The sequence below is a fragment of the Mytilus californianus genome, unplaced genomic scaffold, assembly GCF_021869535.1.
Source record: "Mytilus californianus isolate M0D057914Y unplaced genomic scaffold, xbMytCali1.0.p SCAF_4, whole genome shotgun sequence".
NCBI classification, from domain to species: Eukaryota; Metazoa; Mollusca; class Bivalvia; order Mytilida; family Mytilidae; genus Mytilus; species Mytilus californianus.
In genome coordinates this window covers 23,852,940-23,878,888 of record NW_026262690.1, presented here as the reverse complement: position 1 = coordinate 23,878,888, position 25,949 = coordinate 23,852,940, and the positions used below count along the sequence as shown (strand labels likewise).

The 25,949-nt window shown below is 33.2% G+C and overlaps 1 protein-coding gene across 3 annotated transcripts in view; it reads right to left on the bottom strand.

The window, feature by feature from the left end:
* The window catches only part of LOC127737741 (FERM, ARHGEF and pleckstrin domain-containing protein 2-like), a 136,378-nt gene extending 115,871 nt beyond the window's left edge, over positions 1–20,507 (bottom strand). For all 3 annotated transcript variants that reach the window (XM_052248618.1, XM_052248619.1, XM_052248621.1), the window contains exon 1: positions 20,449–20,507. The gene's annotated coding sequence lies outside the window, so the exon portion shown is untranslated. The remainder of the gene's footprint in view (positions 1–20,448) is intronic.
* Positions 20,508–25,949: the final 5,442 nt, after the last annotated feature.

Genomic DNA, 25,949 nt, shown 5'->3' with positions numbered 1-25,949 from the left:
AAAAAGTTTAAAAAAATAACAATCTAGGTTAAACTTATGGTAAAATAGTTAAGTTTTTTACTAAAAGGTAATGCTGTACTGCTGATATAAACAAAGATCAAGGTAAGCCTGCTGCCAACTAATATCCCTGACATCAGTTCAGAAAACATATATGTTCATGACCAATGACTGTAAAAATTAGGTCAATAGAAAAAAAACAAATGATTTGTAGTACTCATGATGTTATCCTATAACAAGCATCGATCTTAATTGTATTAGATAAATACCTACAAAGATTGACAACAGAAGAGGAAAGGTATTTTCAGGATAAGTGAGGGTAGAAAATTGGTCAAAAAGTTAAAAAGCAGCCATTCCATAAATGGAATAGGAACTATTACTAGTAATAACTATATACTTAAAATCAGATTAAAGCAAATATATTTACAAGGGAAAGCCGTACAGACTTTTTTTTTTATCCTTAGTATCCCTAAGTTCTGTCTGTTTAAAATAAAACTGGCCAAATTGATTGTTTGGAGATATCTGCATCAGATGAAAGGATGATGATTGTCACCAAGATTGGTTAGTTAATGTTACATTTTGTTTAATGTATATATTTGAGATAAATGAGTGAAAACATTCTGCTTACATTCATTTGCATATATAACTCTCCTGAATAAATAAGTTTTTTACAACAGTGTTAGTACTTTTCCATTTAATACTTGACCATGTATATGCATTCCATACACACAAACTACAAATGTACAGTGAGTATTTAGAATGGCACTGTTTACAAGTGTTAAAGGATTCATTGATTCTTCCTGCTATTAAGCAAGCTGTGTTTTTAACAATTATGTCTTCAGTCAAATATCTCTTTTCTTTTCTCATAGGAACTCAAAAGTATTTCTTCATTAGAAGATTGCAGCCCATTGCTACAATCCTTTTAATTTTCAACTTGTCATGATAATGAATCAGTACAAGGCAATATATAAATACAATGTCTGAGTTTTCTAAATAACAATTAGTGAAGCCAAATCATTCACTGTTGTCAATGTTACTGTATCAACACTGAGTTTAACTTGTCCTTTGGGTGAAGCAGAAATCTATTACAAAACTTATAGAACACAATAGTACTGAGTATCATGATTTAGTAAGAAACAGTTGTCATATTTCCTTTGAAATTTCCTTCCCTGACTATCATATCAACTTTCAGGTAGTTTCAAATTCATTTACTGTGAACCAACTTATTTTAACAGATAGACTTTTACTCCTTTAAAGCCCTTTCTAGCAAATCAACTCACAAAGATTTATTTTAGTGATGTGTTTATATAAAGGAAGATCCAATTTTAAATATTTACAATTATTAAACAGTTGTATTTTGTACATTTGAAAATTTGCATTACTTCCTAATACATTCTGCCACTTAAATAATAAGTCAATAGCCAATAGGAAAAACTATTCAAGAAAAGAAACTACATCCATGAAATTGCAAGAATATTACACATAAAAAGAATTAATAAGATTTGCCAAAAATACAGCAGAATTAAACAGACCACATGTCAACCACCAACATCTGACCTAAAAAAGATAATCCACTAAGGTACAACACATGATCCAGAAAGCCTGACTGTATCTATTTTCAATATTCCCATTGGTATGAGTATACTTGCACATGTAATTATAAGGTGGACAGTTTTCTTGAAGTGAAACAAAATTTTGTCTGTGTCACAAAATGTTCCTCTTTGAAGGGTACCGGTTAATTCATGACTTATGACCTTATCTTTTATACAATATTCACTTATTTGAAATGCACATTAATTTATACCCTGAATTGAAAAAACACATGGGCTAGATTGTAAAAAACAAAATGATAATTCTTTTGAAAGACTTCAAATTAATCACTAGTATATACCCAGAAAGGTTCAATTACTGGTATTTTAGGTTTGGGGTCATTCTTCAATTCTTGTGGATTTTGGTTTGCCATTTTTATCCACACATCTTTTGAACGATGTTAAAAGACTGTAATTGGTACATATATCTATCTGACTCTCAGGACATATAGGTCTTAACATGTGTATGCTTTCCTTATGACATATAGGTCTTAACATGTGTATGCTTCACTTATGACATATACTTATGATATAGGCCTCAACATCTGTATGCTTCACTTAGAACATATAGCTAGGCCTTAACATGTGTATGATTCACTTATGACATATAGGCCTCAACATCTGTATGCTTCATTTAGAACATATAGGCCTTAACATGTGGATGCTTCCCTTAGGATATATAAGCCTTTACATGTGTATGCTCCCCTTAGAACATATAGGCCTAAATATGTGTATGCTTATCTCAGGACATATAGGTCTTAGCATGTGTATGCTTCCCTTATGACATATAGGTCTTCACATTTGTTTGCTTCACTTGTGACATATAGGTCTAAACATCTGTATGCTTCACTTAAAACATATAAAGGCCTTAACATGTGTATGCTTCCCTAAGGACATATAGACCTAAACATGTGTATGCTTCCCTAAGGACATATAAGCCTTAACATGTGTATGCTTCCCTAAGGACATATTAGCCTTAACATGTGTACACTTCCCTAAGGACATATAAGTCTTAACATGTGTATTTTCCAGTAAGAACATATAGGCCTCAACATCTGTATGCTTCACTTAGAACATATAGGTCTTAACATGTGTATGCTTCCCTTATGACATACAGGCCTCAACATCTGTATGCTTCACTTAGAACATATATGCCTTACCATTGGTATGCTTCCCTTGGAACATATAGGCCTTAACATGTGTATGCTTCCCTAAGGACATATCGGCCTTAACATGTGTATGCTTTCCTAAGGACATATCGGCCTAAACATGTGTATGCTTCCCTAAGGACATATAAGCCTTAACATGTGTATGCTCCCCTTAGAACATATAGGCCTTAACATGTATATGCTTACCTCAGGACATATAGGTCTTAACATGTGTATGCTTCCCTTATGACATATAGGTCTTAACATGTGTATGCTTACCTCATGACATATAGGCCTTAACATGTGTATGCTTACCTAAGAACATATAGGCCTTAACATGTGTATGCTTTCCTAAGAACATATAGGCCTTAACATGTGTATGCTTCCCTAAGAACATATAGACCTAAACATGTGTATGCATCCCTAAGAACATATAGGCCTTAACATGTGTATGTTTCCCTAAGGACATATATACCTTAGCATGTGTATGCTCCTAAGGACATATATGCCTAAACATGGGTATGCTTCCATTAGGACATATAGGTCTTAAGTTAACATGTGCATGCTTCCCTAAGGACATATAGGCCTTAACATGTGTTACCTTCCCTTAGGACATATAGGTCTTAACATGTGCACGAGAGGACTTAACATGTGTATTCTTCCCTGAGGACATAAAGGCCTTAACATGTGTATGCTTCCCTGAGGACATAAAGGCCTTAACATGTTCATGCTTTCCCAAGAACATATAGGTCTTAACATGTGTATGCTTCCCTAAGAATATATACGATTTTACATGTGTATGCTTCCATAAGAACATATAGGCCCCAACATGTGTATGCTTCCCTAACGACATATATATAGTCCTTAACATGAACATGCTTCCCTCAGGACAAACTGCCTGAGGCAACATACAAATGTATAAGACATTTGTCTTATCTCATTTTGTAATTAGCATAACTTTTAGAATTATTCCACAGTGAGAAGTATTATACAGACAGATGGTAAAGTAATTTGTTCAGAATATAAAACAATAATACTCATTCAAACCTCATCATTGTATGTTCCTTAAGTCTATATGAAAACAAAAATCTGAGTACAGCTGTTAGAGTAAACAAAGGTATCATTAATGTAACATTCCAAATTTCTTTACAACTTGCATATGGTGCATCTACTCTTAAAATCATTTCCATTATGTTACTGTTCAGTGAAGTTTCAGCTTTGATTATCTGGTTTGAACACTGATAATTGAAACAACACAAATTTGTCTGAACAATTGAAGAATTCTGCACCCTAAGGACAAAGTGGAAGACATTATCTGCAATTTTAACTGCTTTTATTTTGATAATTCTCACATGTAATTATACAAAAAAATGTTGATCAGTAAAATAGCTTTTGGTGTTTTTAGTGCAACATATAAATTCACAACTGTCTTGATAAATATCATCATGATACTTTACATTACCTTTGCTTATAATGTTTCAATAAAATTATGTCAAAATCCTTGAACTTCCTGATCAGAATCAATATCCAGTAACATTTTTAATTTATTGAACCTATTAACTGTAAAATTTATTATTAATATAAAGAATAAACATAATAATAACCTAGGCTTAAAAAATACTTGACTGGAATTCAATTTGAACTAGATGTACAAGTCATATGTCTTAAATAATTAACTTTTGATTGAGCTTTCTATCCATTTACACATGTGACATGACTTAAGTACAAATGTACGTAGTTAAATTAATATTTCAGAAAAAATTCATTAACCAACAAGTTAATTATTTACTATAAACAGTCGGAGAGGGAATTAAATATTATTGTATAACATACATAAAATTCAAGGGGTTTCTTCAAATATCAACATGATCAATGTAATTATAAACTGTAACTATATAACATCTGGTTTTTTGTTCTTTTGATGTGGTGAAAATCTACAAGTCATTGGCTTAAATGACAAATGACATTTACATATACTAGATAATGTACCATTTATGTTGATGGTTGGTACTGGTAGGGTCAAGGAACATCAGGCTTTTTAAATACATGTTTTACATAAACAAATTATAGAGGCCATGGTATATATGTACAATGTATGATGCTAGTGCATTTGATATATTTTTAAGAATGAACTACAAATTTTTCTACATCCAGTACTTGTGACTTGTATGGCTGAATCTTAAAATATAAGTCCTACTAAATCAGAATGGTAGATACCTTTCTTGTTTCTATTCCTTTCTGTGGAAGTGCATGAAAAAAGTATAAAGCAACTTAATATAAGAACAGAATCACAAATCTGCAGTAGTCATACAAATGATTTATTGCTTGTTTTAGAGCACATAGCTGGACGGACAACCCAATTCATAGTACGGTAGAAATTGAGAACTTATGATGGACATGATGATGCTGGACAACAACCCAATTCATAGTACGGTAGAAATTGAGAACTTATGATGGACATGATGATGCTGGACAACAACCCAATTCATAGTACAGTAGAAATTGAGAATTTATGATGGACATGATGATGCTGGACAACAACCCAACTCATAGTACAGTAGAAATTGAGAACTTATGATGGACATGATGATGTGGACAACAACCCAACTCATAGAATGGTAGAAATTGAGAACTTATGATGGACATGATGATGCTGGACAACAACCCAATTCATAATATAGTAGAAATTGAGAATTTATGATGGACATGATGATGCTGGACAACAACCCAATTCATAGTACAGTAGAAATTGAGAACTTATGATGGACATGATGATGCTGGACAATAACCCAACTCATAGTACAGTAGAAATTGAGAACTTATGATGGACATGATGATGCTGGACAACAATCCAATTCATAGTATGGTAGAAATTGAGAACTTATGATGGACATGATGATGCTGGACAACAACCCAACTCATAGTACAGTAGAAATTGAGAACTTATGATGGACATGATGATGTGGACAACAACCCAACTCATAGAATGGTATAAATTGAGAACTTATGATGGACATGATGATGTTGGACAACAACCCAATTCATAGTACAGTAGAAATTGAGAACTTATGATGGACAACAACCGAATTCATAGTACAGTAGAAATTGACAACTTATGATGGACATGATGATGCTGGACAACAACCGAATTCATAGTACAGTAGAAATTGAGAACTTATGATGGACAACAACCGAATTCATAGTATGGTAGAAATTGACAACTTATGATGGACATGATGATGCTGGACAACGACCCAACTCAAAGAATGGTAGCAATTGAGAACTTATGATGGACATGATGATGCTGGACAACAACCCAATTCATAGTATGGTAGAAATTGAGAACTTATGATGGACATGATGATGCTGGACAACAACCCAATTCATAATATAGTAGAAATTGAGAATTTATGATGGACATGATGATGCTGGACAACAACCCAATTCATAGTACAGTAGAAATTGAGAACTTATGATGGACATGATGATGCTGGACAATAACCCAACTCATAGTACAGTAGAAATTGAGAACTTATGATGGACATGATGATGCTGGACAACAATCCAATTCATAGTATGGTAGAAATTGAGAACTTATGATGGACATGATGATGCTGGACAACAACCCAACTCATAGTACAGTAGAAATTGAGAACTTATGATGGACATGATGATGTGGACAACAACCCAACTCATAGAATGGTATAAATTGAGAACTTATGATGGACATGATGATGTTGGACAACAACCCAATTCATAGTACAGTAGAAATTGAGAACTTATGATGGACAACAACCGAATTCATAGTACAGTAGAAATTGACAACTTATGATGGACATGATGATGCTGGACAACAACCGAATTCATAGTACAGTAGAAATTGAGAACTTATGATGGACAACAACCGAATTCATAGTATGGTAGAAATTGACAACTTATGATGGACATGATGATGCTGGACAACGACCCAACTCAAAGAATGGTAGCAATTGAGAACTTATGATGGACATGATGATGCTGGACAACAACCCAATTCATAGTATGGTAGAAATTGAGAACTTATGATGGACATAATGATGCTTGATAACAACCCAATTCATAGAATGGTAGAAATTGAGAACTTATGATGGACATGATGATGCTGGACAACAACCCAATTCATAGTACGGTAGAAATTGAGAACTTATGATGGACATGATGATGCTGGACAACAACCCAATTCATAGAATGGTAGAAATTGAGAACTTATGATGGACATGATGATGCTGGACAACAACCCAATTCATAGTACAGTAGAAATTGACAACTTATGATGGACATGATGATGCTGGACAACAACCCAATTCATAGAATGGTAGAAATTGAGAACTTATGATGGACATGATGATGCTGCACAACAACCCAATTCATAGAATGGTAGAAATTGAGAACTTATGATGGACATGATGATGATGGACAACAACCCAACTCATAGAATGGTAGAAATTAAGAACTTATGATGGACATGATGATGCTGGACAACAACCCAATTCATAGTACAGTAGAAAAATTGAGAACTTATGATGGACATGATGATGCTGGACAACAACCCAATTCATAGAATGGTAGAAATTGAGAACTTATGATGGACATGATGATGCTGGACAACAACCCAATTCATAGTACAGTAGAAATTGACAACTTATGATGGACATGATGATGCTGGACAACAACCCAATTCATAGAATGGTAGAAATTGAGAACTTATGATGGACATGGTAGAAATTGAGAACTTATGATGGACAACAACCGAATTCATAGTACAGTAGAAATTGAGAACTTATGATGGACAACAACCGAATTCATAGTACAGTAGAAATTGAGAACTTATGATGGACATGATGATGCTGGACAACAACCCAATTCATAGAATGGTAGAAATTGAGAACTTATGATGGACATGATGATGCTGGACAACAACCCAATTCATAGTACAGTAGAAATTGAGAACTTATGATGGACAACAACCCAATTCATAGTACAGTAGAAATTGAGAACTTATGATGGACATGGTGATGCTGGACAACAACCCAATTCATAGAATGGTAGAAATTGAGAACTTATGATGGACATGATGATGCTGGACAACAACCCAATTCATAGAATGGTAGAAATTGAGAACTTATGATGGACATGATGATGCTGGACAACAACCCAACTCATAGTACAGTAGAAATTGAGAATTTATGATGGACATGATGATGCTGGACAACAACCCAACTCATAGTACAGTAGAAATTGAGAATTTATGATGGACATGATGATGCTGGACAACAACCCAACTCATAGTACAGTAGAAATTGAGAACTTATGATGGACATGATGATGTGGACAACAACCCAAATCATAGAATGGTAGAAATTGAGAACTTATGATGGACATCATGATGCTGGACAACAACCCAATTCATAGAATGGTAGAAATTGAGAACTTATGATGGACATGATTATGCTTGACAACGACCCAATTCATAGTACGGTAGAAATTGAGAACTTATGATGGACATGATGATGCATCATTTACATAGACAACACAACATGATGGAGATAAATCACTACTTGAAAGTTAATACACATTATCTAAGTACGTGCATCTATGGCGTAATTAAAAGCAAAGTTGGACCTTAATGTAAAAGTTTTCATAATAAGGACACTTTTAAAATACATCATTAGATGTTCAAGTGTCATCTAAGATAAAAAGAAACTTCAAAACAGATATCATCTTGCAAATTAAATTCTCACTTTGACACACTTTAATGAAAATTGATAAACACCCATACTTACACCAAGATGTGGTTAAATAAAATTAGATACCATGTATTTATCATGCTTTTCAATATAACATATGGTCAAATCACTGAAAGACCCCCCTCCTAAATTATTGAAAAACTATCATTCTGCATTGACAATAATATCTTGGTGTAAATTAGATACACCCATTTGGGCTAACGCTCTCAAGGTGTAACTAATACTTGTAAGAAATGGCAATGCATTGATAATTTTATTATAAGCCGGTATCTTTGATAGGTTATTAAGATTTTCAGACAATTTTTTTTTATAAAGTTCCATACTATATAAAGTTCCATACTTTATATTAAAAAAATAAATGGGGAATGTGTTCATTGGACACAGATGATGCCCCCCTTTGCATATAAAGTTATAAAGGGACTTAACTCAAGAACTGTGACGCTACCCAAATTTGACAAATTAATTTGTACTTGATCTGAGTTTTGTGGTAATAAGCATTGTTCATAAGTTTCATAACATTTAGTTGAGGCAAACTTAAGTTAAAAAACGGAAACGAAAAATTCAGCAATTTTTCCATTTGTAAAGGGGCATAACTCTAGAACGGTAAAAGTGACACCACCAAAATTCAAACTTGATCTTTTTTTTTGTGGTAATTAGCATTGTGCATAAGTTTCATAACATTTGGTTGAGGCAAACTAAAGTTAGAGAACGGAAACCAATTTTGGGACGTACAGACGGACGTACAGACGGACAAAGGTAAAACTTAATGCCCCTTCCACTTCGGCTGGGGCATAAATTTTTTTATAAAGTTCCATACTTTATATTAAAATGAGTTTCGTCTTTAAACCTTGAACCAAAATTTTATTCCAATAATTACAAGAATTACTGAAACAAGAATGCAATGACAATACCAGTTAAAATAAGATACATCATAAAAAGAGCACAAGATTTGTGCAAAATAAAGATTTTCTGAAACCAAAGTGACTATCAAAGATCATAATTCAAGAAAAACGAAAAATACCATGGGCGAAAACTCTTATCTACATGTAGTTAAACAATGACTTTTTTCATGAAAAAATAATAATATATATATATACATGTAAAGCCTCAGATTCATTATTAATCTAAGTTCAAATCCAATGTGAATTTCCTAAAACCAGAAATCTCTAAATCATGAGTGTTGACACATCCAAGTTTTGATCCAGTAAAAAACAAATTTCTCCCGCTATCATCAGAAGTCCAAAATTAACTGACAGACCTTCAAAAGAAAGTTTAAAAGAATCTTCTGAACTTTTATTTTATTTTTAGTTATTCAGAAAATCACATTTAGTATTTTGTTTTTTATCAGAAAATCAGTTGAAGTCACCATTAAATTTTTTACAAAGAAAATGCTATCTGAGATGTTGTAAAGATAGGAAAGAAATAGTTACCACTCTATTGTTCAAGTTAAGGAGAACATTATCACAATCTTTTTGAAGTATTTTTCTAGTGACTAAGCATTAACAAAACCCAAGAGAAACCCATGTGTCATCCCTGATCAAATAAAATGACATCATATAAAGGTGTTTTAACCTATCGTGATGGTCCTTACCTGAATAAGATTTACACCAGATTATGTGATAATAATAGGAGATATAACTCGTGATCTGCATGTTTAAATGTACTTGTTATACATTTTGTAGTTGTATTCTGAAAACAATCTTAAAGCAAAATAACTATCAAAATGTAGTTCAATGCTTTTCTTTCTTTTTCCTTTGTGCCCTGTCAAATTTTTATTTTTCTATAACTGTTTCAGAGGCCTTCGAGGCAGAGTGATCTAAGCAGTTCATCTATTGTACAACTAACCTGTCAACACTGAGTTAGAACCCTGCACATAACAGGTGTGTTCGACTCCAATCTTAATTGACTATCATTGTCATTTTTCCTGAGGAAAGTTGCGATTCTCTTAGGGCATTCTGGCTTGCTCCAGCAATAAACACTGGTCACCATGATATAGCCAATGGTGCTAAAAGTGCCTTAGTGGCTTTAAAGACCAACAATCAATCAATCATAGCTGATTCACATTCTATAGCTATACAAGTAAAGTAACCCCCTGTACCACTTAGGCCTTTCATTTTTGTTATGCTGAACACAATAACACTCTTGGTAGGGAGTCTTAAATGAATTTTGGAATGTTGGTGATTCTAGGTGGGGTGTTTCACTCTGAATTCTCAGCCTGTATATACTATGCCGCTACATAAACAAGTCTAAATTGAAAACAACGTTTAAACCTATGATTGCGTTGGATAAAAACCGCAATTTTAACATGTGTGCATGTAAAACAAATTTCTTGGTAGAGGCCTAGGGGTCTAAATACAGCACAAACAACATTTTCCAAAAGACCAAAATAGTGAAAAAGTATATTTTAACAAAACGCATTTGACTAACAGGTCGAACAACTGATGTTCTTAAACCCTGCTGACTGCCATTGGCGATTGCCAAATAAATTGATCACCAGTACAAAATGGATCTTAATATTAATTTAATACCAAACAGAAAACAATAAACTTGTGGAAAAGATGGTATACCACAAACATGAGGTGCAAAAAAATGTACACCATATCCTGATTTCGACAACTAATGTCTCTTCAGTGATGTTAGGGATCGAAACAGTATTTGGAAGGTCATATAATTTACCCTAATTTAGGATAGACTCTTGAATTTTAAAGAGTCGAAATAGGATGAACGGATCATATAAACCCGAAGGAAAATATAATACAAGCCCTAACGGAAAAATATAAACAAGTCTAAATTGAAAACAACGTTCAAACCTATGATTGCATTGGATAAAAACTGCAATTTTTATACGTGTGCATGTAAAACAAATTTCTTGGTGGAGGGGTCTAAATACAGCACAAACAACATTTTCCAAAAGACCAAAATTGTGAAAAAGTTTATTTTAACAGCTATGCAGCTACATACATATAGATATAAGTTCAAAATGTAAATCATATAGAACATAATTGTAACCAGATTATTATCAGCTTCACTCCTCAGCATCCTCCTTTGTACTATATGATAGCTTCACAAAAATCAATGGTACCATCATGTATTCATGTACATTGTACATGTAAAGTACTAAGTGTTTTAGTCATAAACAGTTTGCACCGAAATCTTTTCCAACTACTAGTCTGAAGACCAATGTTGCGACAATTTTTTATTTCGTGTCCTAAACAAAGATTTGCAAATACATTGTTTACTTTCAAAACTAGAGGCTCTAAAGAGCCTGTGTTGCTCACCTTCGTCTGTGTGCATATTAAACAAAGGACACAGATGGATTCATGACAAAATTGTGTTTTGGTGATGGTGATGTGTTTGTAGATCTTACTTTACTGAACATTCTTGCTGCTTACAATTATCTCTATCTATAATGAACTTGGCCCAGTAGTTACAGTGGAAAATATTTTGTAGAAATTTACAAAAATTTACAAAATTTATGAAAATTGTAAAAAATTGACTATAAAGGGCAATAACTCCTTAAGGGGTCAATTGACAATTTTGGTCATGTTGACTTATTTGTAGATCTTACTTTGCTGTACATTATTGCTGTTTACAGTTTATCTCTATCTATAATAATATTCAAGATAATAACCAAAAGCTGCAAAATTTTCTTAAAATTACCAATGCAGGGGCAGCAACCCAACAACGTGTTGCCTGATTGGTCTGAAAATTTCAGGGCAGATAGATCTTGACCTTATGACAATTTTAACCGCGTCAGATTTGCTCTAAATGCTTTGGTTTCAGAGATATGAGCCAAAAACAGCATTTTACCCTATGTACTATTTTTTAGCCATGTCGGCCATCTTGGTTCACGGGCGGGGTCATCAGACACATTTTTTAAACTAGATACCCTAATGATGATTGTGGACAAGTTTGATTAAATTTGTCTTAGTAGTTTCAGAGGAGAAGATTTTTGTAAAAGATTACAAAAATTTACGAAAAATGGTTAAAAATTGACTATAAAGGGCAATTACTCCTTAAGGGGTCAACTGACCATTTTGATCAAGTTGATTTATTTGTAGATCTTACTTTGCTGAACATTATTGCTGTTTACAGTTTATCTCTATCTATAATAATATTCAAGATAATAACCAAAAACGGCAAAATTTCCTTAAAATTACCAATTCAGGGGCAGCAACCCAACAACGGGTTGTCCGATTCATCTGAAAATTTCAGGGCAGATAGATCTTGACCTGATAAACAATTTTACCCCATGTCAGATTTGCTCTAAATGCTTTGGTTTCAGAGATATAAGCCAAAATCTACATTTTACCCCTATGTTCTATTTTTTAGCCATGGCGGCCATCACCGGGCATAAAATCACGTTTCCTGGTGACTTTTCAAGAGAAATACTTTTTTATTGTAATATTATTAAATTTGAGATATTTTGTATTACATTCTAAAGAAATTGCATTCTGCACAATACAAAATATTTAAAACAGAGTGGTAAATTTAAATTTAATCACCCCTCCTGAATAAAACCCTTCCTGTTTCCCTGTTCAATTGCACTTTCTCAGAGTGTAATTCTGATCAAGTCATTGTTACATTAACTTTACATGTTTTATAACTTGTCTTGTAAAAACCTCTACACTTGAAAAACTAAATGGGAAACTTTAAAAGTGAAAGAAATTTTATTCCCACTGATTTTGATAAGCATAAGACTGTCTATAGTAAGTTTCAAATTTTTTTTTTATTCTCATACATTTTTTTTCTCAATCAACAGTGTATTGTGCAAGCTGTTGAAAACATTTTTTGAAGCTTTTGTACATGTATAAATTTAATGTTACAAAAAACATGAATTTTGAACTTTCGGCACTAAAATGCAGCTGCAAAATGGCAAATATAATAATGTTTTAACAGAAAAATACTTTTTTGATGTAAATGTTTTTACAAGTAGTAATAACCTAATAAGAAGCTCAATCAGTATTTTATCTGTTCCTGGCATGAAATATTTTCTGCTGTGACTTGTAAAAATTGGGAAAAATATTTTTTACAATGCTAGCTATATATGATACGTATAATAGATTAATAAGAAGCTTAGCACTTGTCTACCAATTTCCTTTTCAATCTATTTTATACTTTATCAGCATACTGATCTCTGAATAATGTTAAAATAAATATTTTTGTAGCTCCCTAACCATGTATGTGTAATTAGCATTTAATTAGTCTTCTCCCAAGTTAAAAGGTCAAAGAAGGTCACATTAGACATTTACAAAATACTTGGCCATGGTCTCCCAAGGCTGTGAGCCAGTAATTTGAAAACAACAGCAAAGTAATGGATAATAACCTATAGCCTGAAGATTCTATTATGCATCAGGATAATTACAGGACATATACTACTGAAGATGTTATAACTTCTTTAGCAGATTGATTAGCCTTTAATGAAGATCTATAATTGATATAACATATGTTTAGTATACTAAATATTCCCATTATAGATTATAATAAAAATTGTTTATTAAAAATTTAGGATTCATTCAAGCAAATTCCCAATATTTATATATTCTTTATTATTTTTAAGGAATACTCATAAAAATGAGAAGTTTGGTTGAAAAAAATACCAACTACACATACTTTTGTCTTACTGTACTTCTTGAGTTAAACTACATTTGTAACTCATATAAACTGTTGACATAGAGAAATGTCTCGCCTATTTGTTATTTTGATAATGCAAATGTTGAAATTAAAATAGCAATACTTTAACATGTAAGTTATGCAAATATTCAAAGTCAATGAACCATGACTGAAGGTACAGGGCTAAACAATCTCCATGGAAATGAGATGTGCCAATGCTAATACAACTGCAAACCAAATACCGTTGACTTTTCATAAGTCGTTCCCTTTAAACAAACCTAAACACAAACATTAACTTGTAAACTATGTTAAAGTTTCAAAGTCAATGAACCATAATTAGGGTGGGGTTATATAATCTCCATGGAAATGAAACTTGCAAATGCCAATACATTTGTATACCAAATATCATTGACTTAACATTGGTGGTTCATCTTGAACTGACCTACAAAAAAATGTAATCACAAACCAATACATGTAAACTAAGCAAAATTTTCAAAGTCAATAGACCATGACTGAGGGGTAAGGACCAAATATACTCCATGGAAATGAGATGTGCTAATGCTTATACAACTGCATACCAATTATCATTGACCTACCACTAACAGTTACCCTTAAACTGACCTAATCACAAACTAATATATGAAAACTAAGCAAAAGTTTCAAAGTCAATAGACCATGAATGAGGGGACAGGGCCAAATAATCTCCATGGAAATGAGATATGCCAATACTTATACAACAGCATACCAAATATCATTGACCTACCACTAGTGGTTCCCCATAGACTGACCTAATCACAAACTAATACATGTAAACTAAGCAAAGTTTCAAAGTCAATAGACCTTGACTGAGGGGGCGGGGCCAAATAATCTCCATGGTAATGAGATGTGCCAATGCTAATACAACTGCATACCAAATATCAGTGACCTTAACCACTAGTGTTTCACCATGAACTAGACCTAATCACAAACTAATACATTGTTGACGTTGGAAACAGCATACCTATGTCTCGCTTTTTGACTCTGTCAAGGCGAGACAAAAATATAACCATTACATATAATTTTGTCTGAAACATAACAATAAAATTGAGAATGGAAATAGGGAATGGGTCAAAGAGACAACAAGTTGAACAACCCGACCAAAGAGCAGAAAACAGCCGATGGCCACCAATGGGTCTTCAACACAGCGAGAAAATCCTGCACCTGGAGGTGGGCTTCAGCTGGCTCCTAAACAAAAATGTGTATTTGTTCAATGAAAATAGATGTCACACTAAACTCCAAAACATATAAATGAACTAAAATTAAAAAACATACAAGACTAACAAAGGCCAGAGGCTCCTGACTTGGGACAGGCGCAAAAATTGCGGCTGGGTTAAACATGTTTTTAGAGATCTCAACCGTCCCCCTATACCTCTAGCCAATGTAGAATAAACATACACTCAGCAATACACACAGTAAAACTCAGTTTAAAAGAAGTCCGAGTCCTATGTCAGATTAAGTAACAAAATAAACTAAGCAAAATGACAATGACACATAAATTAACAAAGGACTACTAGCAGTTACATGCCAGCTCCAGACCTCAATTAAACTGATTGAAAGATAATTATGTCTTCATCATAAGAAAATCAAGCACAATCCCTCCCGTTAGGGGTTTAGTATCATATGGTATTACCATCATAAAATATATGAGAAGAACATAACCCGTATCATGCCAACAACTGGTTTTAGAATAAATGTGTTTATTTCCAATGCATAGACCCTATGAGTGAATCAATATTAATAACAAAATATGCCATCTTTAATGACTTGACAACAGTATAGTAACTTTATTCCTTCTGAATAAGTCTGTTTAAAGGTTTGGTTAGCTTTTGAGGTGAATGTCGACATTATTGTGCTTTGTATAGAATATTACCATAAAAGATTGGATGTGAAATACCTGAACGTTTAAGATGTCTGCATGTTGATTTATATTTACGAATGATGTCCTTGTAGCAATGATAAAATTTAGTAAATGTTTTGACTAGTTTGTGATATCGAAAACCCTGGTATAATAATTTCTCAGTAATACAGAGGTTTCTTTCGTTAAAATCAAATACATTGTACATTGTTACATACACGAGCGAATCGAACAAGTTGAGATATATAAACACCTTAAGATGGCGACAAGGGAACGTCACCATCTAAAAATGGATAATTAACAATAAGAAATGAAAAATCATCTCTTTTATTATAAATTTTGGTATTAAGCTTCCCATTAAAAATATAGATATCAAGATCCATGAAAGGGCAGTGTTCATTGTTACAAGTTAGTATTAGCTTTATTTAAAGTCAGTTCAGCAGGATAAATCTCTTTAGTGTACATACTGAAGTCGTCATTATTGAGAGCCAATATATCATCCAAATATCTAAAAGTGTTATTAAATTAAATTAAGTATACATTTCCTTTGATGCATTTTTTGTTATTAATACTTTTGATGATTAGATTGTCTTATTTAAAGACTGAGACTGCCTTAATCTTGTGGGTAGTGGTACAGTGTCTTTTATTACCTTATTCTATGTGTATTTCCCTTGGCATTTAAATTATACATTTTCTAGGTTTTTTTATAAACATATCATAATAGCATCAAGTCCACTAGAGTTGTTTCCCATTGATCAATAAATTAAAGCACTATATATGTTGGTAATAAAAATGGGAGTTTTTCTTGTATAACAATCAATCATTACACAGATACTTTCTGGTGGAAAGTTGTCTCATTTGGAGTCATACCAAATGTTATTCTGTTACATAGATATAAGAAGATGTGGTATGAGTGCCAATGAGACAACTCTCCATCAAAGTCACAATTTGTAAAAGTAAACCATGATAGGTCAAAGTACGGCCTTCAACACGGAGCCTTGGCTCACACCAAACAGCAAGCTATAAAGGGCCCCAAAAATGACTAGTGTAAAACCATTCAAACAGGAAAACCAACGTTCTAATCTATATAAAAAATGAGAAACAAGAAACACTTATGAACCACATCAACAAACGACAACCACTGAACATCAGGTTCCTGACTTAGGACAGGTGCAATCAAATGCAGCGAGTTTAAATGTTTGAATAGGCACCAATCTTCACCCTACCTGAAACAATAGTGTAACATCACAAAATAGAAAGACACACTTTAAAATATCAATTGAAATGGCTTTACTCAATCAAAAACATATTAACATAAACAAGTGAACATACACTGAATGAATAAATTTGAACTATGACACAATGTATATGACTAATTAAACACCCAAAAAGAAAAGGAGAGGGATTTGCTTATCTAATACATCGATCTCATCTCTATTTTAAGAGTTTACAAAACTAAACCTACTGACATTATACTATAATCACTTCTACACTGTGGCTTTAGAGATACAAGTATCTTTCCTTACTGTAATGTCTGTGATGTCCCATAATACTGCATAAATTGAAAGAACATGCCATGATGGTTTGTTACAAGATATTTATGGCCCCTTTAGCAAAGGGTTTAAATGAAAGTTTATAATTGAAAAGAAAGGGAATGGTTTATTAATTCATGACAGAATATACATGTACATGGCAGGGCTTCCAAAACGGTCGTATTGTCCGATAAATTATATTTATGACTTCTTGTGCCAAACCTGAAACAGACATTTAACATGGGTTTGCCCTTTTAACATGATTCAGAAAATATTGAAGTTTTTGCGATTTTTTTGACCCGACCTTTTGCCTTAAACAGCCACATTTCCGGTCATAAAAGTGACATGGTGAATAAATACTATCAAAACAAACCCTACTTAATACCCTCTCATTACAATCAAGGTTAATTAGTTGTCATACAATTGAAATTTACCTGTTCTGGTGACAGGTAAAGTTAAACTAATATGAACCTGACATTGATCTGCCTATTAGAAGTTATTTTCATAAATTTCAGCAGTCTTCATCTAATTATTTTAGTCAAAAAGATTAATTTAGATTATCAAAAATATGTATATAAATATGATTTGATGAAAAATTTAAAAAGGTAGTTATAAAGGTTTAAGCGAAAAATCGTCAGAACCACATTGTTTAAACTAGTACACATGTGTGCAAGTGCCCAGTTATGAGATTTAATTATGCATCCGAATTCTTCAAAAAATGCTAAAATTATCATTGATACCTTTATCTAACATTCATTTCAATTATTTTCTTGAAGAAATAATATGGAAAGCGCTACTTAAGCTCAATCGTGCTTTGTAAACGTACACAGATTTTTCGTATCCATCTCTGGTCCGTGTTTTACCATTGCCAAGTCAACATCTGGTATAAGAAAATGTGCCTTCAAAAAGGAAAGTAAAGATTTGACAACGTTATTTTGCACAAATAAAGATACTAAGGCATATATTAGTACACTTATGTTGCACACTTCGAATGATGCACTGTCCATTTAACAGTTTATGTCAGTACATCGAATTTGTATCAAAAGTCAAGTTTAATAACGTTTTTATGTCAATCATTGTTTATATGATGCCCAACTGATTACCATGATTGCCTTTTGTTACTTAGTCTTAGGGGATTAAAATCGGGATAAGACAATAAATGTCCCGCTGGCACAAATATTTTTTGGAAGCCCAGGTGCATTGTACAATGTATACATTCAGTCTTGCATGACAAAACCCAAAGCTAAGTCTCAAACTTTTAATTTCTTTACTCCATGGAAGGAACATCTATGAATCTTTCTGGGGTTTTTTGAAAATCATTTTTAAATATCTTGAAAGCTCTGATACATTGTACATTTTATTTATTTATTAGGATTTATTACTACTAGGGTCTGCAAATAGAAATAAGAAGATGTGCACGTGGTATCTGCAAGTCTTTTTCCATGAAGTTGTGCAATTCTGTGTAAACTAAATATGTACATGTATTAATATTACAGGTTTCTCAGGGGAGCCCTGAACTCATGAAAATCTGTATATGGACTCATCACTTTCAAAATTGGTGGTCCAGAGATGCATCAAGATTGTAAAATGTTGGGTCATCTGAGCACAAATATCATCACTTTAAAACAAAAGTATAATTTAAATTTGATGTCAATTCCTTGATGTATTTTTTCATGGGGACTGAAATAATAAATTATGTAACAACAAAGTTTCATCATCTCACTATTGGACTCGCGTGGCCATGACTCCCCTTCAAAAATTCTTAGTGAGAACTCTGAATAAAGTACATCATTACATAAAATAAAAAGTCAACTGACCTACAATGTACAATGTATCAAGTACTGGTATTTTTATAATTAGGTCCAAAAAATATGTTTGTTTCCTGTCTGGAGCCATAAAAAAAGTCAGACAGGATTTTTATTTTTTGTATTGACAAAATCTTGTATTGACAAAATCTGAAAAAAATTATATGCTCTCTCTCCGAGTCTCATCCTGATTTTCAGTGTAAATCGGGATAATATGCATACAGTACTACATTTGTAATTTCGAATGTTCAGACAGCATTCTCACTCAATTTTGTTCTATCTAATTACAAATTAAATTAATTAACAAGCAGAAATAAGATTCATAGAATACTCAAAGTCAGACGACAGCCTCTTGGATAATTTTTTGGAATAGCAATAAAATCTTTTAAGGTCAGTGATCAAACTTAGGGTCAGTCTAAGAGGCAGGAAACAGATATTTATTTATTTTTAACCTTTAAGCATCTTCCTAGAAACACATGTTATTAAAGATTCATAGACGAGTTTCCTAATTCTTTTTAATGAATGAACTGCCTCAGTTGACCTCGCATGGGGTCATTTGGGGAAAATGTGTCATAGGCCATTGTGACATGACATGAAGACATTTGCTTTGTGATGTCAAATTTTTCCAGGAGAAAGCACAAATTTGAAGATCATGTGTATTGCTACCTATTGAATGATATGTTTTATATTCTTACATAAAACTAATTTATTAACCTTTTTTTTGGCCTTTGAGGGCATGGAATAGACAGGTAATTCAGGTTTTATTTTCAATGATATTAAATTTGTATCATGCAATTCATTCAGTGTAGGGTAAATGTGCATGAATATTGTCAATAGTTGTTTTATATAATATTGAACATCAGAGTTTTATCATATTTGAAATTTAACTTCAATGAACAGTGCAAACCATAACAATGCTGTGCACAAGTTGACACATTCGATTTCATGACTGACCTGTTGTTGAATGTTGCAAGATGGGTGGGTTTGCCAATTTTTCTCGGCAAATATTAAAACATTTTCAGATCCTTGTTACATAATTCTGATATAGAGCAAAATGTAATGAATAAACGTGAAGATTACAAACCTTTCAAAATATCGGAAGTGGAAATGCTAATATTTTGTTGTGAGTAAAATTAATTCAACAGCGGACGGAAGTCAATTACAAACAGTTTCGTATTTACTACAGTACAGTATTCGTGACACGCACTGTATAACGCGTGTGAGCAGTCTGGAGTCGCAATGAAAGTTTTTTCCTTCTAATTTTTGGTCAATTTAACCCTCTACCAGTTTTTAATAATAATTTACATGTTTCAGTTTTTCTAATGGTTTCAATGGTCTATTCACAGGGGATAAACGTATTCAACAACATAAAATATGTGACGATGAGGTGAAACTTCTAGGTGTAACAATAGACTTTAAACTGGATTTCAACACTCACTTTTCAAATATATGTAAAAAAAGCCGCACGACAACTAAACGTACTAAAAAGAATCGGGACTCATCTCACCAGACTTTCTAAACTTACAATATACCACTCAATTATCTTGTCAAACCTCAGCTATTGTCCTCTCACATGGCACTTCTGCAGTGAATAAAACACAAAGAAAATAGAAAAAATACAAGAAAGAGCACTCAGATTCATTTATGATGACTACAAAAATTCTTACGATACACTCCTTGAACAGTCTAATCTACCAGCACTAAAAATCAGAAGAATGAGAACCATGGCATTAGAGACTAATACAAATGATGATTAATAAATCAAGTCCAGAATTCCTACATAATTTAATAAACATTAAAGAAAATTCATATAACTTCAGGTACAAAGGCATAGCGGATATACCACGGCCAAAAACAACAAGGTATGGTAAGAAAAGCTTTAGTTATGAGGCAGCAAGACTCTGGAACTCCTTGCTAAATGAGGCAAGGAGCTTATCAACTTGGCCAATTCAAAAATTTTATCTCCACCTGATGTTTTTCAGAAAGTTGAACCTGCAGTTCTTGTAAATAATGTAACTCCTTGCTGCCACATGACTTGACCTTGAATCCTGCTGTTTGTTTTATGTTTTATTTTTTTATTTTTTGCAGTTATTTTTATTTTTTATTTATTTGCTTTGTTTATGCATTACCTGTGCTGTAGCTGCTTGCAGTCTTTTGCTTGTGCTTTGTAGTGTTTAATTTTGCATGTGCTACTTGGATACACATATTGTGTGTTACTATGTGCTGATATTTGACAGTTGTTTTAATATATATCTTGCTTAGTTTTTATTTTGCATGTGCTATCTATGTATTAACATGATTAATACATGTATGTGTTGTCTGTATGTTTGTGTTGTATATGAATCTGATGTTATTACATGTATGTTTTGTTTATTAATATCAGTCGGTTAAAGAGCTCTTAAGAGCTCATGTTCCTTGTTATTATGTATATATGCAACCCGACTTTAAATAAAGATTACTTTACTTTATTTTACATTTACACTTTTGGTATTTAGCTGAATTTTATCTCCGAATGATCTTAGATCTGTCTTAGCCTGGGATCCTGACTCACTACTCGACGAAGTATTAGATTTGGTCAGGATTCCAGGCTAAGATCTGTCTCCGAATAACCTTCTGACGTCACGCAACAATCACTTTTTAATTATGTCGTCAATTTTTTTGAATTGTGATGTCAAATTTTACGGGAATTTGTGAGATTTTAAGCGGAAATATTTGCATACAAGTGTAAATACGTCTATACACCTTATCGCTATTTGTCAGCAAAAAAAAAAGTCCGCCATTACTGGACATCACAAAAGTTCCCGTAAAATTTTGACGTCATAGAGTCGATCCGGGTAATTTCGTACAGACGGGCAATTTCCGTACATATTACATTTCGCTTGTTATTCTGATAAAATTGAGAAATAAAAGTTTGTTTTAATATTATCTACTGATAATAAGATATGTACAATCCTGTACATGTTGTATGTTAATATTTTTATGATTTTCTGTCATAGAATATGTACACATTTCAGTGCCATTTGTCGGAAAGTTTTGTTCGCGGGCTTTTTGAAAAGATGATCTCGTCCAAAAAGTCACCAGATTTGTGTAAATTCTAAGTTTGGTTAATTTAATGTAAGATCTTTCTATTTTAATCGAAATTTAGAAAACTGATGGAAAATGAAAGCCAGAAATAGTTTGCAATTGACAGATACTTTTCCATGTAGTATAAGTGCAATCATTTCCAATAAAACGGACTGAGAGTGGTTGTACGGGATTACCCTACATGATATTTTACATGCAAATGTAATGAGTCTAATATCGTACACGCCAGCTTTTAAATATGTTAATGTTCATTGAGTGATAAAGAGACTTTCAATGTTGACTTAGCTTTCCTTATATTAATGATTTTTGTTACATAATCAAATTAATTGCAAAATAAAACAAACAGAAAAAAAAATATACTTAAAACAACATCAATTCGATATGGGAAGAAAGAGGTCAAAATATGTTATTTTTGATTCTATGAACCACCAGTCTGCTGCCTATTGATTAATAGAGATAGACGTTGATGTGTTTTCAAACTATTCCTCCTTAATTGCGAGGGTCCTCTGTGCCCCAGTGGTCTAAGTAGTTCATTTCATATATCGCTACTAAGCCAGTCAACACTAAAGTTGTGACTTCAAACCTCGCACATGCATGCAGGTGTGTTCGAATAATAGTTGACTAGGATTGTCAGTTTTCCTCCCGAACAATAAAACCTAAACAAAAGGCTCTCAAGAGCCTGAATCGCTCACCTGTAATTTTTTGCTTTCATCAATGATTATTTTTGCTTTTCAATATATATTAATGAATGGCTTAAAACTTCCATTGAAATGTTCTTTGTATCTGTCATAATTTCTTCAAAATCAAAGAAATGCATTTTACCCCTGTGTTTCATTTTAGCCATAGTGGCTATGTTTCTTGACGTACAAGAAAATAAAATACAAAATTTATACTAGATACTCTGAAACTCATTCAGCCCAAGTTTGGCTGAAATTGATTCAGCAGTTTCAAAGGAGAAGATTTTTTAAAGTAAGCAAACTAAATGAACAAATCATGAAAAATTGATTTTAAAGGGCAATAACTCCTTAAGGGGTCAATTGACAATTTTGATCATACGAACTTATTTGTAGATCTTACCTTGCTGAACATTTTTGCTGTTCACAGTTTATCTTTATCATTAATAATATTCAAGATAATAACCAAAATCTTCAAAATTTCCGCTTAAAATTACCAATTTAGTGGCAGCAACCCAAAAATGGGTTACCAGATTTAACTGAAAATTTCAGGGCTGGTAGAACTTCACCTAATGAACACTTTAACTCCATGTCAGATTTGCTCTAAATGCTTTGGTTTTTGAGATATAAGCCAAAAACTGCATTTTACCCCTATGTTGTATTTTTAGCCATGGCGGCCATGTTATTTGACGAAACAGTAAATAAAACACAAAATTTATTCTAGATACCCTAAGCATCATTCAGCTTAAGTTTGGTTGGAATTGGTTCAGTAGTTTCAGAGGAGAAGATGTTTGAAATAGTTTACACCAGACGGACGACGACGACAGACGACGACGGACGACGACAGACGACAACAGACGACGACGGACGCCAAGTGATGGCAAAAGCTCACCGTAACTTCGGAACGGTGAGCTAAAAACTATACCACAAAAAGTTGGTAAACAGCTATGAAAGATGTTAAATATATACGTTATTAAGAAAATGTTCCATGAAATGCTGCTGGGACAATTGAAGATGATGCTTTAATTCAGGACTTAAATCTACTGCAGCCTCTCCGCTTACAATGCAGGACTTGATTGTGAAGACCGGTTGGCTCAGAGTTAAAATTCTTTTCTGAATAGGTTGACATATCTTTCTTCGGACTAAACTAGAACGTTAAATCCCAGATGAGTGTAATATAGACCCATATCACTTGTCAAACTAAAGTCATGCATATCGCATAAACCGTCATGTTCTCGCCCTGGTGTCCATGTGTTATTCGCAACTAAACGTTACTGTGTGTGTGTAACGTTACTGTCTGAAACACAAGTCAGCATAATCATATCTAAATTTACACTAATAATCTATTAAAGCTTAAATACAAACAAAAATCTTAGGACACTTGTTTTTTTGGTCCTTCTTTTGCAATTTTTGCATATATACTCAATTTTGCCAATATATATCTATAATCAAAAGTGCAGTTAATTGATCGAGTTATCTTTGACTGTTTATAATGTTGTATTCTGTTATCAAAAAATACTGCGAGGATCTACATCACGACATGGAGCTGTGATACTGTGAATTTAAGTAAAGATTGAAAGACTTGAAGATGATCCTGTTATTAAATTAACTAGTCCAAGTCATTTCTAATTAGCAATCCTATTTTGAATTTAATCAATGTACGGAATTACACATCAAGGTTTACGGAAATACACGACATCCGTACGATATTAGCAACAGTGACTTTTCTGTTCGGATGCTCATTCTCGGTATTTTATGTCGAATGACATGGAAAAAGTCAAACATTAATACTATCTACGAATGATCTAGTTACCGGTTTCCTTCTAGAACATTGTAGTATCAAACAGGGAACCAAATGACATTCATTTAGGACCAAAAGTGTACGGAATTACCCAGATCGACTCTAATAGAAAATATCTGACGCCACAATTTAAATTAATGGAAAAGTGATTGTTGTATGACGTCAAAAGTTCAAGCGGGACAGATTCTCGGGTCAAGCGGGATAGATTTCAAAATAGCGATAAAGTGTATTGTTTAGTGGTCAATGGCGATCGCTATCCTACATAAAAGAGAGGTAAACTTTAACAAAGAGACATTCAAACTCATAAGTCGAAAATAAACTGACAACGCCATGGCAAAATAAGAAAAAGACCCAAAAATGAAACAACAGTACACAAAACACAACAAAGAAAAATAAAGACTGATCAACACGTACCGGCTCAACCAAAAACCGGGGGGTGATCTCAGGTGCTCCGGAAGGGGTAAGCAAATCCTGCTTCACATGTGGCACCCATTGCGTTTCTCTTGTCAGTACAAACCCGGTGATAAGTGTTATTCGGTAGGTCACATTCGGGGAAAAGAGGACGGGATTGTGGTTACGATAATTGGATCATATCCGTCGTCATCTGTGAAACAGATAAACCATAACGGTCAACCAATTCATGATGGGGTCCGTAAAATTTGCACACTCAGGGGTGATTTCGACATCGCCACTCGGAACTCTAATAGCTTCCTTGTGAGCAGCAACTCTCTATCAAGGAAATCATGATAGAAAATACAATCCGTGGAATATCGTTTCAACTGGGTGATATATACTCCGTATGCAGACGCTGCCAGAATGTTGCTACACAGAAATAAACTTATCATAGATACTAGGATTTAAATTCTGTACCCCAGACGCGCGTTTCGTCTACACATGACTCATCAGTGACGTTCGAATAAAAAAAAAGTTAAAAAGGACAAATAAAGTACGAAATTGAGGAGCATTGAGGACGCAAAATGCATAGAAGTTTTGCCAAACACAGCTAAGGTAATCTATTCCTGAGGT